Raw genomic sequence first — 19,127 nt, 5'->3', positions numbered from 1 at the left:
ATGACTCAGCAATCAAAGTTACTTAGACTCCCTGCAGTCAGAAGACTGCAGTTTGATTTTGAGAACCAGGGTTTACTATTTCCAGTGGGTAGAGGGAGGAGGAGATAAGTCAGGGAATTAGAACAACCTTGCATTGCTTAGCTAGTGCCTGTGTCTTGATCAATAGTACTGGCACAGGTCTGCTGTAGGGAAACCCTGCAACAGTGTCGCAGTCTGCTCACTATTCTAGAGTGCTGTGGTGGATACCAGTGCTCCATAGAATTGGGGGGAAGTGGGGAGGAAGAAATATGGGAATGAAATAATACTGGAATTTCATCTCAAATCAAATAGCAAATAATATTTACCCTATTCTATGTGAGGTAATGCACACTCTACCCCAGCAATTAGACAGACAAATAGACAAAACTTTATATCATAGTCCAAAAATATTGTTATTTTCAAGACACAGCCAATCACTGGTAAAATGGAATGCACACAAATACACAACATCCACAGAACAGGAGTATATCCCTCCCGGTCAGCAACAACATTAGGCAGGTAATTAATGAATGCCAGGATAAAAGGAACAAGGGTTTATTTATCAATCAAAATAGTATTAATTATCTCAATTGTGTCAATTTTAATTGAAGTGATTTAGATTAATAATGGTGATTTGTGTAAGCATACCTAGAGTGATAAATATTTGTTTCTATGTCTAGCATTAGGCAAACATTCTAATAAGAAAAAATATGTCATGACAGTTTCAAAGTGGAAAATTTCTTGAAGGTGCAGGTTTCGGTGGATATTATTAACAAAATCTGCCAGTGAAAAATCATTGCCTAACAGCTTCCTCTGAAGTAAAAAGAAGAATGCCGTCATGTAAGAAACTGTCTAGTGGAAGACTTGTCATAAAAAAGCTCAGACAACATACATAAAAGGGTAACATTATTTGCAAACTATAATGATAGCTTTCCACATCTACGATCATAAAGAAGGAAAGCTGGATGGCTGGTGATATTTTATCCAAGATTTTAAACCATCTATATTGTATTAAATTTGAAAAAAAATAATTCTTTTTCTTTATATTTATTTTTTCACTTTATTGAAAACCTGCTCTAGTGATTTGCATTAGAACCCTATGTTTTTATGAAAATATCCCATTGATGCTGACTCTCTCCAGGCTTAGTTTTAGCCCAAAGGTGAGTTTTTGAGGACAATCCCTTCAGCTATTTGTCAGCTATTGGAGGTTATTATTCATTTATTAGTTGTATTACAATAGAGCCTAGAGACCCCCATCCCTCTTGAGCTGTCCTGACATGTAGTAAGAGACAGTCTCTGCCCCAAAGAGCTTACAATCTAAATAGCCAAAGAAAGTAAAATACTATTATGTCCTAATCTGTAGAATAGGGCTAAGACAGAGATGTTAAGTGACTTATCCAAGGTCATGCAGGCAGCCAATAGCAGAGCAGGGAACTGAACCCAGATCTCGAGTCTAAGTCCCTAACTTAGCCACAATGCCAGTGAATAGCAGTAGCATCCAGAGGTCCAAGTCAGGTTTAGGTTCTATTTACAGTGTAAACATAGAATAAGAGATAATAACCACATGGATGGACCCCTACTGCTATGTGGAGCTCCAGTGATTTCATTGCAACTCTACAGAGGCATAAGGGTCCACCCATATGGAGCTGATTACCTAAATAGGGACAAGACAGGTGCACAAGTCAAAGGGTTTATGGGAACAGAAAGGTGACCATGGGTAATAAGACTGCATGGATGGGTGTGTTAGGTAATTGTGCAATGTGGAGGCATCCTAGTTTGCTTAGTAGGCAGTGTGGCCTAGTGGATGGAGACATGGACAGGGATTCAGGAAATGTGGATTCTATTCCCAACTCTGCCCCTGACCTGTTGGGTGACCGTGGGCAAGTGACTTCACTTCGCCTCTCTGTGCCTTCGTTTCTCCATCTGCAAAATGGGGAATGATACTGAACACGTTTGTAAAGTGCTTTGAGATCTGATGAAAATTGCTGTTTTGAAAATGATTATTTTGTTCTGAAATAAGAGAAGTGAACATTACTACGTTAGTACACACAAAATGCACATTTTCAACAGTCAGGCTTCAATTTTGCCAAGCACTTATATCCCATTGGCTTCAACAATGAAGCCAATGGACTATATGAGCAAGGTTGAACATGTGCTTAGTGTTTTGCTGAATCAAGGCTTAAGACCTTCTTTATTTGTTCAATTATTTATTTGTTTATTTATTTATTGGCTGAAGGATAACTCAAAAATATTTAACAAAAGCAAAAGCCACAAAACCCCTCCAAACAAATATTGCATATAAATAGTCTTTACCCAGGAGAAGGCTCTTCGTTAATTTAGGAGGTGGGTGCGTGAAAGGGACATTAAAAACAGAGAGATATTGAACTGGAAAAGAACAGTGATCATGCTCAGTGGGCATCTGCTAAGATTTTATCAGAGCCTAAAGAAGCTCTGGCCATTCTGTGACATCACTTTGTACAGCTTCCCTGCATGTCCTCATTGATTATACGGCTGCTGCTGGAACAATATATAGGAGGCAGATGGAAGCCAGAAGAAAATACAGTGGGCCTGTCTTGCAATAAGTATCTCATTGAAACATAAAGCAGAGGCCTTCATCATAACACAAATTAGGAGACTGATTGCTGCGGTAAGGACTGCAGGACTGGCCCCCTGGTTTCTCTCTATTACTGTTGCCCTTGTTACTATTTTCAGCATTTAATATTTGTATTACAATAACACTCAGGGACTCCAATCAGGATTGGGGCCACATTGTGCTAGGCGCTGCACAAAGGCATATTAAGAGACAGTTCCTGCCCCAAACAGCTTTGAATGTAAGGCCCCCGTTCTGCAAAAACTTATGTATCTGCTTCATGTTATACCCCTAAGTAGTTCAATTGATGTCTCCTTCAAATTACCTATATGTGGAAAGTAAAGCACATGCATAAGCGCTCTGGGGCGGAGGCTGTCTTCTTGCTCTGTGTTTATACAGTGCCTAAAACAAAGGAGTCTTGGTCCGTGACTGGGTCTCCTGGGTCCTATAGTAATGCAAATAATAAATAATACTAATAAAGAGTTTACAGAATCAGAGCCTAAGAAAACCAGTAATACACAAAGTGTAGGAAGAGGGACGCATTCAAATATATACTATTTTTGTATACAGAGATACGCATTTGCAGTTTCTTATTATGAATTAAACAGGATCCATTTATTCCACAGTGTCACTTAAATGGCCATTGTTAATTTGGCTGATTTCTCATAGACATCACTGCAGAAGTGGGTCTTGAGAGCATTGAAGGAAGAGAACAACAAAGATGTGAGCTCATCCCTGCCTTATTCACCTTCCTGAAGTGCGATCTCTTTACCCAGAGGCCATTCATCTTGATGAGGTATGTGTAAGTGCAGGAATGGAGATATAGGAATCACTAGGTGAAATCCTATGGCCTGTGTTATGCAGGAGGTCAGACTAGAATGATGAACATAATGGTAATTTCTGACCTTCAAATCTATAAAATCTATGAACTGTACAACTAAAATGAGACCATGCAAATGCTAACATGCACTGGCAGATTTTTTTTGTGTGTATTAATAAAATATAGTGTGGGCGGTAGAAGCACAAAGGAAATTAAATGCAATCTCCTCTCCTAATGCTAATACACAAATAATAAAAAGAACTGTTAATGCACTGTTAATGTGACATATTTAGGTACAAAAAACCTACTTGAAATCTTTTGACAGGTTTCAGAGCAGCAGCCGTGTTATTCTGTATTCACAAAAAGAAAAGGAGTACTTGTGGCACCTTAGAGACTAACCAATTTATTTGAGCATAAGCTTTTGTGAGCTACAGCTCACTTCATCGGATGCCTTCAGTGGAAAATACAGTGGGGAGATTTATATACACACAGAACACGAAACAATGGGTGTTACCATACACACTGTAATGAGAGTGATCAGGTAAAGTGAGTTATTACCAGCAGGAGAGTGGGGGGGAGGGGGTGGGGGGGAACCTTTTGCAGTGATAATCAAGGTGGGCCATTTCCAGCAGTTGACAAGAAAGTCTGAGGAACAATGGGGGCTGGAGGGGGGGAAATAAACATGGGGAAATAGTTTTACTTTGTGTAATGACCCATCCACTCCCAATCTCTATTCAAGCCTAAGTTAATTGTATCCAGTTTGCAAATTAATTCAAATTCAGCAGTCTCTCATTGGAGTCTGTTTTTGAAGTTTTTTTGTTGAAGAATTGCCACTTTTAGGTCTGTAATCGAGTGACCAGAGAGATTGAAGTGTTCTCCAACTGGTTTTTGAATGTTATAATTTTTGATGTCTGATTTGTGTCCATTTATTCTTTTACATAGAGACTGTCCAGTTTGACCAATGTCCATGGCAGAGGAGCATTGCTGGCACATGATGGCATATATCGCATTAGTAGATGTGCAGGTGAACGAGCCTCTGATAGCGTGGCTGATGTGATTAGGCCCTATGATGGTGTCCCCTGAATAGATATGTGGACACAGATGGCAAGGGGCTTTGTTGCAAGGATAGGTTCCTGGGTTAGTGGTTCTGTTGTGTGGTGTGGTTGCTGGTATTTGCTTCAGGTTGGGGGGCTGTCTGTAAGCATGGACTGGCCTGTCTCCCAAGATCTGTGACAGTGATGGGTCGTCCTTCAGGATAGGTTGTAGATCCTTGATGACGCATTGGAGAGGTTTTAGTTGGGGGCGGAAGGTGATGGCTAGTGGCGTTCTGTTATTTTCTTTGTTGGGCCTGTCCTGTAGTAGGTGACTTCTGGGTACTCTTCTGGCTCTGTCAATCTGTTTCTTCACTTCAGCAGGTGGGTATTGTAGTTGTAAGAATGCTTGATAGAGATCTTGTAGGTGTTTGTCTCTGACTGAGGGGTTGGAGCAAATGCGGTTGTATTGTAGAGCTTGGCTGTAGACAATGGATCGTGTGGTGTGGTCTGGATGAAAGCTGGAGGCATGTAGGTAGGCATGGCGATCAGTAGGTTTCCAGTACAGGGTTGTGTTTATTACTATTTCACATTTGGGGACAATGTATACCTTCAAATCAGCGGCACTCCTATGGGTACCTGCATGGCCCCACAGTATGCCAACATTTTTATGGTTGACTTAGAACAACGCTTCCTCAGCTCTCATCCCCTAATGCCCCTACTCTACTTGCGCTACATTGATGACATCTTCATCATCTGGATCCATGGAAAAGAAGCCCTTGAGGAATTCCACCATGATTTCAACAATTTCCATCCCACCATCAACCTCAGCCAGGACCAGTCCACACAAGAGATCCACTTCCTGGACACTACGGTGCTAATAAGTGATGGTCACATAAACACCACCCTATACCGGAAACCTACTGACCTACAGACCTAAAAGTGGCAATTCTTCAGCAAAAAAACTTCAAAAACAGACTCCAACGAGAGACTGCTGAATTTGAATTAATTTGCAAACTGGATACAATTAACTTAGGCTTGAATAGAGATTGGGAATGGATGTGTCATTACACAAAGTAAAACTATTTCCCCATGTTTATTTCCCCCCGTCCACCTCCCATTGTTCCTCAGACATTCTTGTCAACTGCTGGAAATGGCCCACCCTGATTATCACTACAAAAGGTTCCCCCTCCCCCCCGCTCTCCTGCTGGTAATAACTCACTTTACCTGATCACTCTCGTTACAGTGTGTATGGTAATACCCATTGTTTCATGTTCTCTATGTATATAAATCTCCCCACTGTATTTTCCACTGAATGCATCCGATGAAGTGAGCTGTAGCTCACAAAAGCTTATGCTCAGATAAATTTGTTAGTCTCTAAGGTGCCACAAGTCCTCCTTTTCTTTTTACTTGAAATCTATCTATCTGCATACATAAAGCACCTCTCCCCCCCCCCCCCAAAGCAACTATGTGCTGAACTGTTAGATTCAGAAAGTAAAATTCTTACCCTTGAGGAAATTCCAGAAGACTCCATCAGAAAGCTTCAATCTGTTTCTACTGGGAAACCAGTACCATGGGAACCAATCTAGCCCAATAGACCTTTTGTTCAATACCAAGGCCTAGCGTCAGGAACCAAATGGAAATTTACAACTAGAATCTCTGCTAGCACCATTACATTGATTCGCTTGTACATTTACAGATTAATAGCAACTAGCAATGTGAGTGAGTTAAGTCTACTACAAGAATCTTAATATTTCTATTTCCAGACTTTTATGTGTGTCTGTAATCTTAATTAAGGTTTCCCCTTTTTTACATAACTAACAAGATTTAGATCTAACTTCCAAAATCTATTGCAAATTTTAGCATTCTCAAACAAGTTCCCCAAAATGAGGCCATAGCAGATATTATAATTACGGAGAGAGGAAAATTCAGCTTTTCAAAGCAGACTGTAATCTCTTCAGAAGAAAGACTCCTGTGTGTTCAGAGTAAGAACTTGCTGTGTGTATGTGTATAGTGCCTATCATGGCAGGGACCTTATCCTGACAGGAATTCTGGGTACTACTGTGATGATAATTAATCATTTGGGGGGATCTAAGGGACAGGACTCATGTGTTTGCTACTTTAGCATGTTCAATATCTAACCAATTCAGTCATTATATTCCATGTAGCATACGTTTTGGCTTGTGTCACAGTCATTCAGATGAGGAGAAATGAAGGGTACTCCTGCAAGAGTTTGTCAACACTATTAATTAATCAGTCACTATTAGAACCCATGGGCCTAGAACGTAGGACCAGAGGGTCTAAGTCAGGTGCTGCTACCTCGTTGCCACCGGTGACCCAGGCAGAGTTATCCCTGAGAAGAACTTGAAAGGGATAGACTTGCCTAACAGGGTCTAAACAACTGGCCTCATTGGCTACATCTACACAGCAAAGAAAAACCCGTGGCTGTGCCAGCCATCTCAGGCTCACAGGGCTTGGTCTACAGGGCTATTTCATCTCTGTGTAGACTTCCTGGCTTGGGTTTGGGCTGGAACCCAAGCTCTGGGACCCTCCCACCCTGCAGAGTCCTAGAGCCTGGGATCCATCCCAACCCTAGAAGCATACACAGCGATGAAAGAGCCCCACAGCCCAAGCGCTGTGAGCTGGAGTTGGCTGGCATGGGCCAGCTGCGTGTTTTTCTTTGCTGTGTAGACTACCCTCTGATTCCCTGTTTGGCTGGCAATTTGCATATAACCCAGGAAACCACTTCTGGGAGTTGTCTGAGCAACACAGACCTCTTGTATGTTTATACCCCACACCCTGCTTGCTGCTCCTCACTGCAACTTGCCTGGATCCCAGACTCTCAGTCTGGCTCCCGACTCTGATCTTGGTTTACTCTTTTTGGCTTAGGACCATTGCTAACCCCGGGACCAGACCCAAGGTGGCTTGAACTCAATTCTTGCCTCATGCTCTCAATTTGTTAAACTCTGACTTCACAATTTTGACCTGGCTTGGCACCAGACTGATGTTCAATTCTTCAGCTTAGACACTGAGCAGCTCACCCCATGCCCACAGGCCACCCACAACCCAGCCCTAAAAGACTGCTCCGACCACCCCCAGACTTCCCTTTTCCGCTAATCTCTCAACAGATGATGGAAAGAGCAGGTACATCTCCTACCACTTATCTACTGGAGGAGACAGAATGTCAACTTTTCTTTCAATTACTGCGAAAAAGTGGGCCTCCAACCCCCATATGAGCTAACCTTTGTTCTCCAGGAAGGGATGTTACCACCCCAGGAGACATCCCGGGCAGTGGGAGCCAGCCAGAAACGAGGTACCTTGAGCCCACAACCATGTCCCTCCAAGAAATCACTGATGTTTTTGAGAAAAAAAATGTGGACATCCTGCCCCTTCTCTGGGACTATGATTGCCCCATAGATTTGCAGCCCAGGGCAAAGGCCCCTAATGGATGAACATACACCATGTTTTAATCAGAACTGGAAACACTGTGCACGTATATCTAAGAAAATCTTGAGAAGGGCTTCATCTGCTAATCTACTTCCCCATTCAGGGCACCAATCCTTTTTTGTATGGAAGAAAGATGGATTGCTGCAACTTTACATGGACTATTGAGCCCTAAATCAGGTCACAATTCACAACCAGTATATTCTGCCTAATATTCCAGAATTGCTAGATTGCATGTGAATGGCCAGGATCTTCATGAAGCTAAAGCTTGAAGAAACTTACAACCTAGTGCATATAAGAGCCAGGGATGAATGAAAAACCAACTTCCATACCCAGTACAGGCACTTTGAATACCCCTGGTTTAACACTGTCCCCGCAACTTTCCCACACTTTGTGAACTACCTGTTCAGGGACATATTGGATCAATATGTCATCGTTTATCTCGACAGTAACCTGATATTTTCGGAGAACCAAGAACAACACCGTTGTCATGTCTGACGTGTTCTAGAAAGGCTGCAGAAGCACAGGTTGTTAGCCAAACTGGAGTTTTTAGGCTACATCTCTCCACATAGGACATTCGGATGGATCCATAAAAAATAGCAGCAATCTGTGACTGGGCAGTTCCCTGGAACTCTGTGAATTACAACACTTCATAGGCTTTGCCCATTTTTATCAGTGGTTTATCATTAAGGCTGAGATTTTGTCATGGATATTTTTAGTAAACATCATGGACAGGTCACAGGCAATAAAGAAAAATTCACGAAACCCCATGACCTGTCCCTGACATTTACTAAAAATATCCATGATAAAATGGGAAGGGGCTGGGCAGCTGCAGGGTGGCTGGGAGCTCTGGGGCCCCCACCACCCGTGGGGCTCAGAGCTCCAAGGTCCCCTCTCCCCAGCGGTGGCGGGGAGCTGTGGGAGTCTTCCTGCCCCTCCCTGCAGTGGTGGGGAGCCGCGGGGATCCCCCTGCCCCGCCGCAGAGGCGGGGGAGCTGCCAGAATCCCCCTGCCACCACAGCTGCCGGGGGTCCCCCTGTCGACCATGGCAGCTGGGAGCTGCGAGGTATCCCCTTTACCCACGGTGGCCAGGAGCTGCAGGGTATCTCCACTGCCCAGGGTGGCTTGGAGCTTAGGCGCCCGCTGCCTCAGGCGGCAGGGGTACCTCACAGCTCCCAGCCACTGTGGAAGTGATGGGACCCTGCAGCTTCCAGCCCCCAGGGATGAAGTCATGGAGGTCTTTGGAAGTCATGGATTCCGTGACTTCCATGATAAAATCATAGCCTTATTTATCACTGACTTCTCAGGAAAAATGGCTCCTCTGATTTTGCTCCTGCATAAGACCATTTGGTTCACGTGGTCGCCCGAAACCCAGCATGCCTTCACATAGCTCAAATCTGCTTTCACAATGGCCCCCATCCGGTGCATTCTGACCCAGCCTGGCTGTCCATAGTGGAAGCTGATGCGTCCAATGTGGCCCTTGGATGGTACTCTCACAGAAGCTCAGACCCCAGCAAGTTTTGCACCCCTGTGCATTTTACTTCCGCAACCTCACCCCAGTGGAAAGAGATGACAAAATATTAGATAAGGAGTTGCTCGCAATTAAAACTGCATTCGAGGAGTGGCACCACCACCTTGAGGGGACTTGGCACCTTACACAGGTCTTCACAGACAAGAACCTTGAGTATCTCTGCAAGACCTGAGTGTTAAACCAAAGGCGAACCCTGTTTTTCTTTCAGTTTGAGTTCACCATGACCTACCAGCTTAAGTCCTGAAAAGGAAGACCAACACCTGTTGCAAAAAGGAGAGCATTAACAGGAGGGTGAGGAACCATCCTCCAAACCACCATGCCTCCTCAAACATAGTAATTTCCTCAATGTGGCAATTTGCCAAGTTCTGATCACCCTTATTCAGTCCACCTTGAAGGAGAACCCCCTTGCCCAGGAACCACTTCCTGAGCACTCGGGATGCCTCTGAACACTCGGGAGCACTCGGGATGAGCACTTGAATGCCTTCTCCACAAAAAGAAGAAATAACATATTTCTGTGGGCACATGCATGCCCCTCTAGGGCCCCCACCGCAAGGTACTACATCATTGTCATAACAACCCACTGTCATGACATTTCAGTTATCATAAGACATCCCACACAACCGCCCGCTTTTTCTATTGGCCCCACATGATGGCCAAAGTTGAAGCCTATGTAGATTCATGTGAGCTCTGTGCCCACACCAAGACACCTTGAACCTTGGTACTTTAATATCCCTAGAAATACCCCCAAAGCCTTGGACATCGATTACATTAGACTTCATTGTAGAACTCCCCAGCTCTGACAGTCACATTCTCATCCTGATAGTTGTGGACTGTATGATGAAAATGGACCACTTTGTCTGCTGCAGCTGCCTTCCCTCGGTCAAGAGAATCAGCCAATTGTTGATAATACGTATTATTTGTCTTCAGATGCTCCCTGACCCCATTGTCTCAGACCAGACCCCAATTCACCTCATACTTCTGGCATGAAATCCTGCAACTCTTGGACTTCTATGCCGCTACCTCCACCACTTACCACCCTCAAACCGATGGACAGTCTGAAAGGGTGAACCAGGTACTGGAACAGTACCTCAGTTTCTTCACTGTCATCAGGGTAACTGGTACAACCTCTCACCACCTGCCTCATTTTCCTACAACAATGTGGACCATGAATCTACAGGAAAGAGACCCTTCTTTGCAAATTATGAGTTCCACTCCCTATTCCACCCAGCACAATCAGCAGCAGTGCCGAATCCAGCTGATGCTGACTGGGTCCAACAAATCCATCATACTCAGGAGAAACTAGAGAATGCAAAGAGAGCTTATAAGTGATATGCTGATCAGAGATACCAGGAGGCCCCGGCCTTCTCCAAAGGACAGAAATTTTGGCTCACTTCAAAGCATCTTCCATCCAGTAGACTCTCCCACAAACTGGACCACCTGTTCTGGGACCTTTCTAACTCTGCCAGCAAGTCAATCCAGTTGCTTTCAAATTACAGTTTAACCAATCCCTCAAGATACACCCTGGATTCCATGCGTACCTCCTAAAACCCTATGTTGAAAACCCTTTCCCTGGCCAAACTATTCCTCCACCTCCACCTGCTGAAGACGAGAACCATGAAGAATACAAGGTGCACGCCATCCTCAATTCCAAATGCACCTAATGATGACTATACTACCTTGTAGACTGGGAAGGATATGGATCCAAAGAGAGGACTTGGGAACCTGCCTCCTCATCCATGCCCCCAGCCTGGTGAGAGAGTTTCAAAAGCTCATCCAGACAAGCCTGGCCTGGTTGCACCCCAAAGAGGAGAAGCCTGAAGAGGGAAAGTCATGTAAGAACCCAGAGGCCTAGAACTGAGGACTGCAAATCTGAGGCAGGCACTGCTTCCTCATCAGTCCATGGAAAGATGCCACCGAAAAGTACTGAGACGCTAAGCCCTGGAGGAAGTGGGGGGATGAACGACAGTCCTTTGTGATTTCCTGACACTCTCCATATAAAGCAGGAAGGCATGGCTGGGAACGTGTCTAAGCAATGTAAACCTCTGGTATGCTTCTTTTCTCAGACCCCATGTACCGCTTCTCTCTGTGATTTGCCTGGATCCCAAACTCTTGGCTCTTGACCTCAGTCTGGTTCCTGACCCTGATCTTGGCTTAGAGCCACTGCTGACCCTGGTGCAAGACCCTGGCATAGCCTGACCCCACTTCTTGCCTTATGAACTCAGTTTGGTAATGGTCTCTGATTTTGCAGTTTTGACCTGGGCTGGCCCCAGTATGACCGTTGACTCTCTGGCACAGATACTGAGCAGCCTACTCTAGGCTGCTCACCACACAGCCCTGAGAGACAGAGAAACTGCTACTGAATTCTTCAGAAGCATGCCTTCCTCCCACTTCTCCAGCTGAAGAAAGCATACTGCCTCCTCAATGTTCTCAGGCTTTGTCATCTTGGGGAGCAGGAAACGGACTGGAAACCAAACAGGTCTCCTATAAGACTGTGCAGAGTGCTTGTTCAAAGCCATTGGGAAGTACTTCCAACAAATGCTTTAGTAAATGGGGACTAGTCCAGATTTCCATCTTTTTAAAATATCAATTTAAACAGCACTTTCAGATCCTAGGATCAAAGTCATTATAGAAGTGCAAACCAAATAATAATTAATAATATATTAAATTATTTCTAATGTAAATTTCTCACAGTCAAGAGTTTTAATGATCCATGTGACTATATAGCTATAAAAAAATCTTCCCAGTTAGTCAACTACTCTATGGCTATTCCAGAAATATCTATTTTTAACATCCCTTCAAACACCAGACTTTTACAGTTTAGAACCAGTTGTTGATTTCTAGGTTTGGCACCATGAAGTTATGTTCTTTTATTTTTTTTTTATTTATCAAGTTAGATTTTTGGGCTAATCCAAATTCATCTTTATTTAAAAGGTGCAACTACCTAGGTGAAATCCTAGCTCTATTGAAATCAATGGTAAAACTCCTATTGACTTCAGTGGGATCAAGAGTTCACCCTCCATCTCTTTACTGGTGTTTCTTTAGTTCAGTGTAATATATCTTTTAAAAACAGAGGAACAAATTCACCACTGGCATATAACACCAGTGGATTAGCACCTGTTATGTCAAGGGTTAATTTAGTTCTGATGCTTCTGTTTGTTCTCTGATTTTTCTTTCCTGTCATTGGATATAAATATTCTCTCTGAAGTTAAATAATTGAAATGTTTTAAAGTAAACTGTTTAAAATTTGTCATAAAATTGTATCTTATCGCTATATTTCTTTAACAATGGAATAGGACAGAAGGGCCTGTCTCATGCTACTCCATTGATTTATATTCTGGTAATCCACCCATTCTTTGCCATTAACCTATATATTAAGTACTTTTATGGTAATATAATACCAGGGGAACAGTTTGTACACCTTATCTCCTAGTATTTGATAAACCAGAGTAAACAGATGTGAAGTTTGAGGAAGTGTTTAGGGAAATCTAGGGACTTCCCTGAAAAATAGGGTTCATAGACTGTAATGCCATTGGTGATAATTGTATTATAAAACTCATGATGTATGCATTTATAACAATTCCCTAGTGATTTCATTGTCCTTAGAGAAAAAATGCCATGTTTTTCTTCACTCCTTAATACACATCCCAACTGTTGTTGCAAAGCAGCCACTTCCTACTTTACCTCGGTATTTTATCTCTAGTACTTTCATATTTTCTGGAGCTAAACCTGAATCTAAGCCTTAAATCTAAACACCTCCAAAACTTTGGGGAAGTTCAGATCCAGAACTTTGCTGTTTGAACCCATCTCTAATATCATTGTAAATAAGCAGCTGGTAAATCTAAATGATCTGTTGCTGTTTTAAAATACTTCCTTTTCAGCAAACAAAATGAGGTTTCTTTTCCTCTCTCAGGGCTGATATTTGCCTTTTCTTCTGTGATCTTACTTCTTAATCTGCTGCTTTATTAGTGGGAGAAACCCTACAGAACTTGTTCTCCAAACTGATTGGGGATCTTACCAATCAGAACAAGATTTGGTAAAAAGGGCAAGAAATGTAGCCCATATCCTGCAATCAGATCTGTTAGCACAGACCCCTGATCTGATTACAGAACTGGGGCCATAGAAAAGAAATTAATCCTTTAGACTAACTTTCTTCTAGATTCATCTATTAATTTTCATTTAGGTCTATTTAATATGCTACAGGCTCCACACTTTGACTTTTAGCTTCCTTTTAATCCACCAACATAAGTTTTAGAGATACCTTCTGTATTCAAACTCATTTTAACCTACAGCTAAATATATGCTTGATATTTAGTGTAAAGCATAAGTGTGCTTACAAACCTGGGAAAAAGAAGTGAAACAGCAGGGTTTACCACTGCTTCTTCCCTTTAAGTGCATTTACATCCTACAGAAGGCAAAAATTCAATGCACACTGATGTCAATGGAAAAGTTTCCAGTGTCTTCAGCAGGTGTTGGGCCTGGCCCAAGATGAGGTGGTATGGCATGTACCACCATCTGAAGCAGCAGATTTTAAAATATATACTGATATATGCTTGAGTATATCAGCAATCAGTCATACATCATATAATATTACTAATGCTTCTTCATCAGGAGGACAGAGTTATAAAGATGTTTTGATTGTAGTTTAGTTTTGGTGGAAAAGGAGAAACAAACACTCCCTTTCCCCTGACACAGGAGAGAATGAAACCCAAGCTCCTCTTTCCTGTTAGGGATTTTCTTGGTGCTTCATTGTTGTGGGGTTTTTAAGGGTTGGGGGCAGGGCTGGGGTTACATACAATAATCCATTAGGCACTCTGATACCAGTATGGGTTTTAGTATGGCTAAATGTAAATGTGTACATCTGGGAACACAGAATGTAGTCCATACTTACAGGATGGGGGACTGTATCCTGGGAAGTGGTGACTCTGAAAAAGATTGGGGGGTTGTGGTGAATAATCGATTGAACGTGAGCTCCCAGAGTGGTGCTGTGTCCAAAACAGCGAATGCGATCCTGGGATGCATAAAGAGGGAAATCTTTAATAGGAAAAGAGGGGTTATTTTACCTCTGTATCTGTCACTGGTGTGGGGACTGCTAAAATGCTGTGTCCAGTTCTGGTGCCCACAATTCAAGAAGTATGTTGATAAATTGGAGAGGGTTCAGAGAAGAGCTATGAGAATGATTAAAGGATTAGAAAACATGCCTTACAGTGAGAAACCCAAGGAGCTCAGTTTATTTAGCTAAACAAAGAGAAGGTTAAGGGGTGACTTGTTTACAGCCTATAAGTACCCACCCGGGGAACAAGTATTTAATAATGGGCTCTTCAATCTGGCAGAGAAAGGTATAACACAATCCACTGACTGGAAGTTGAAGCTAGACAGATTCAGAAATAAGATGTAAATTTCTAACTCAGAGAGTAATTATTCTGGGGAAGTTCTATGGCCTGTGTTATACAGAAGGTCAGACTAGATGATCACAATGGTCCCTTCTGGCGTTAGAATCTATGGACCATTGTGGTGGCCATGGTATAACTGCTCAGATAGATCCATTAGATTAAATTGTGAGAAGAAAATAGGTACCACAGGATATGGGGTTTGGTTGCTGATTTCAGAGAATGTATATAATCATTCAACTGATAAAAATTACACCTGCATATTGAACAGATTTGCTACCTGTGTCTATGCAAAGTCAGATCTGCTGACTTTATTGATGCTAGTACGTTTTTATCCCTTTTTATTTGTGTTATCAGTGCAGAGTCAACTGAGCAGTAGGAAAGTGTAATGAATTCTTTTCTGGCTTCTACATCATCAGTATACTTGCTAACTAGGTTCCAGTTACAGAAACTTCAATTATTACTCGTGATTTTATGATTCTGAAAGAATTGAACTTTACTCTCACAACCCAACTTGAGTTTTCAGCTCGGAAAACATCTTTTAACTAGTAAACAAGGCAAATTTGATATGGAGAAACAAAAAATATATCAGTCACATTGTCACAGAATCACTTTTCAGAACATAACTGCACTAAAACTCTTACAAATTATTACAGTATATTTAGCAATGGTTCAAAACACTGCATAATTTGAAAGTACCATAATTTGAAAGTCCAATGTTGTGGGCCATTATTATTGCAGAGTCAATATTATCTAATGACTGGAACAGAGCACTGGGAGTCTGGATTCCTGGACTCCATTCCTTCAACCATTCCATTGCCACTGATTCTCTAAGCAAACTGGGGCAAGCCACTTAACCTTTCTGTGCCTTAGTTTTCCTATTCTTAAAAGGGATATTAAAATACCTTATTGAGGTACTGTGGTGCCTAACTAATTAATATTTATAAGACACATTGGGAATCTTGCACTAAAGGCACTGTACAAATGCAAACCATTATTGTATTATAATATTTTGATAATGGATGGCAGTATTAAGGTATTTAAAATGTCCATAGAACTAAAGATTAGTTCAATCCAATTTAAGATAATTGGAAATCACTGTACCTTAACAATTAACTTTATTTCCTTAGAACCCTACTAGAAGTGTAATAATGATGAGACAATGTTTAAACCCCTTTCCTGCAGGTGGATTGGGCCTTAGATTGTAAACTCCTTCTTAGATTAGGTTGTAAACTCTTGGGGCATCATTGTGTTTTAACAAGACCCAACAGAATGGGGCATTACTAATGATTGGGCCATCTGTGCACTTCTGTAACATAAATATTAAATAATAATAACTGTCTTGTTATGGGACTTCCAAAGAATTCAGCTGGTATAATCAGAGGTCTCCTCCAAAATTAATTTATGGGAAGGAGCATAATCTAGTGGTTTGGGCAGGGGACCATGCATAATAAGACTTGAGTTCTATTTTCAGTGCAACCACTGTTTTACTATGTGATCATGAGAAAATTACTTAGATACATGCTTACAGTATCAGGGTGTAACTTTAAGCATGTGAGTAGATCCACTGACTTCAACACCCAAAAAGGATAGCTCTGATGTGAAGTACTGTCCCACATTGATGTGTCAATAGAAGACATTTTAGAACAAACTGATAAATTAAACACTGATAGTCAGCAAGACCAGAGGGCATTCACCCAAGAGTTCTGAAGGAACTCAGATATGAAATTGCAGAACTACTAACTGTGATATGTAACCTATCACCGAAAAGCCTCTGTACCAGATGACTGGTAGCTAAGATAACACTGATTTTTAAAACGGGCTCCAAAGATGACCCTGACATTACAGGCTGGAGAGCTTAACTTCAGTTCTGGGCAAATTGGTAGACACTATAGTAATTGGTAGACACTATAGTAAAGAACAGAATAATCAGACACATAAATGAACATGATTTGTTGATGAAGAGTCAACATGGCTTTTGTATGGGTAAGCCATACCTCACCAATCAATTAGAATTCTTTGAGGGTGTCAACAAACATGTGGATAAGGGTAAGCCAGTCAATATAGCAGAGGGGGGCAAACTATGGCCCACGGGCCACATCCAGCCCGTGGGACCATCCTGCCTGGTCCTTGAGCTCCCAGCCAGAGAAGCTAGCCCTTCCCCCGCTGCCCCCCCTCCCTCGCAGCCTCAGGTCGCCGTGCCACCAGCACTCTGCGCAGTGGGGCTGCGAGCTCCTGCCGGGCAGCACAGTAGCATGGCTGGCTCTGGCCAGGCCATGTGGCTGCCAGTCCTGCTGCTCTGAGCGACATGGTAAGGGGGTGGGGAGTGGGGGGGTTGGATAAGGGGCAGAGGGTCCAGGGCATGAGTCAGGGGACAGGAAGCTGTTGGATGGGGCAGAGGTTCTCGGTGGGGGGGGGGGCGGTCAGGGGACAGGGAACTGGGGGGGTTGGATAGGAGTGGCAGTCCGGGGGGGGCACACAGGGGGGGATAGGGGTTGGGGCAGTCAGGGGACAAGGAGCAGGAGAGATTGGATAGGGGGTGGAGTCCTGGGGGGCAGTTAGGGGTGGGGGGTACTGGGAGGGGGCAGTCAGGAGACAAGGAGCAGCGGGGGTTGGATGGGCTGGGGGCTCTAAGGGGGGCAGTCAGGGGGCGGGAAGTGGGAGGGGGCAGATCGGGGGTGGGGGCCAGGCTGTTTGGGGAGGCACAGCCTTCTCTACTCAGCCCTCCATACAATTTCAGAACCCCGATGTGGCCCTCAGGCCAAAAAGTTTGCCCACCCCTGCAATACAGAGTACTTGGATTTTAAGAAGGCCTTTGACAAGGTCTCTCACTAAAGACTATTAAAGAAACTAAGTATTCATGGGATAATAGGAAAGGTCCTCTCATGGCAGCTTTCAAGATCCGTGGATCCTACACATTCCTATCACAACACATGGTATACCTCATCCAGTGCACTAAATGCCCTAATAACTATGTGAGTGAAACCAGACAAGCACTACACTTTTGAATGAACTAACACAAGAAAATGATAAAAGAGAAAAACACCCTATCACCTGTGGGTGAACACTTTTTGCAAAGCGATCACTCTATATCTGACCTCTCAGTCCTCATCCTCAAAGGAAACCGCACAACACTTTCAAAAGATGAGCCTGGGAACTTAAATTCATAGTTTTGTTAGACACTAAAAATCATGATCTTAATAAAGACACTGGATTTATGGTTTGTTATAATAATCTGTAACTCTCTAACCCCCTCTTTTTGTCCCGACTGCAGAGATGTTAATCTGTCCATCTACCTTGAATGATCCCTTACAATATGTGCTAACTACTTATGCTACACAATCTGTTCCACCTTGCATTTCACTCTGAAGCTGAGAGTTTCTGTCCTAGATCTGAAGACGAGATCTGTGTGGCTCGAAAGCTTGTCTGTCTCACCTACAAAAGTTCATCTAATAAAAAATATTACCTCACCCACCTTGTCTTTCTTGGGCAACAACATGGCAGATGAAATTCAACACTGATAAGTGCAAAGTAATGTATGTTGGAAAAAATGATCCAAACTACACATAGATAACGCTGGGTTCTAAATTTGCTGTTACCGTGCAAGAAAAAAATCATGGCGCCACTGTGGATAGTTCTCTGAGAACTTCAGCTCAGTGTGCAAGCAGCAGTCAAAATGCTAACAAAATGTTAAGAATTATTAGGAAAAGGATAGAAAATAAGACAGAAAATACCATAACTCTATTCTATAAACCTATGGTGCACCCATTCATTGAATACTGTGTCCAGTTCTTGTTGCCCTGTTTAAAAAAGGATATACTGGAACTAGAAAAGGTCCAGAGAAGGGCAAAAAAGATGATGAAGGGTATGGAAAGTCTTCCATTTGAGGAGAAACTAAAAAGATTAGGGCTGTTCATCTTAGAAAAGAGATGACTAAAGGAAGGTATGACAAAGATCTATAAAATCATGAATGGTGTGGAAAAAGTGAATGGAGAAGTGTTATTTACTGTTTCCCACAATACAAAAATCAGGGGTCACTCAGTGAAATGAATAGGCAGCAGGTTTAATATAAACAAAAGGACGTACTTTTTCACACAATGCAGAGTCAACCTGTGGAACTCATTGCCATGGAAAGTTGTGATGGCCAAAAATATAAGTGGGTTCAAGAAAGAACTAGGTAACTACATATATGATAGGTCTATCAATGGCTATTAGCCATGATGGTCAGGGATGAAACCCTATGCTCAGGGTGACCCTAAATCTCTGACTGCCAGAAGCTGACAGGGGAAGATGGGTGGATCGCTCCA

At 42.7% G+C, this 19,127-nt stretch overlaps 1 long non-coding RNA gene across 2 annotated transcripts in view; it reads left to right on the top strand.

Annotated features, from left to right (window-relative positions):
• The window catches only part of LOC144930671 (uncharacterized), a 53,515-nt gene extending 35,240 nt beyond the window's left edge, over positions 1–18,275 (top strand). The window contains exons 2-3 of one of the 2 annotated variants that reach the window (XR_013635992.1): positions 3,235–3,404; positions 18,095–18,275. This is a non-coding gene — a long non-coding RNA (uncharacterized LOC144930671). The remainder of the gene's footprint in view (positions 1–3,234; positions 3,405–18,094) is intronic. The other variant, XR_013635990.1, reaches the window with a different exon arrangement.
• Positions 18,276–19,127: the final 852 nt, after the last annotated feature.

The sequence above is a fragment of the Lepidochelys kempii genome, chromosome 6 (assembly GCF_965140285.1).
Source record: "Lepidochelys kempii isolate rLepKem1 chromosome 6, rLepKem1.hap1, whole genome shotgun sequence".
NCBI classification, from domain to species: Eukaryota; Metazoa; Chordata; order Testudines; family Cheloniidae; genus Lepidochelys; species Lepidochelys kempii.
This window is presented reverse-complemented; position numbering and strand designations above follow the sequence as displayed.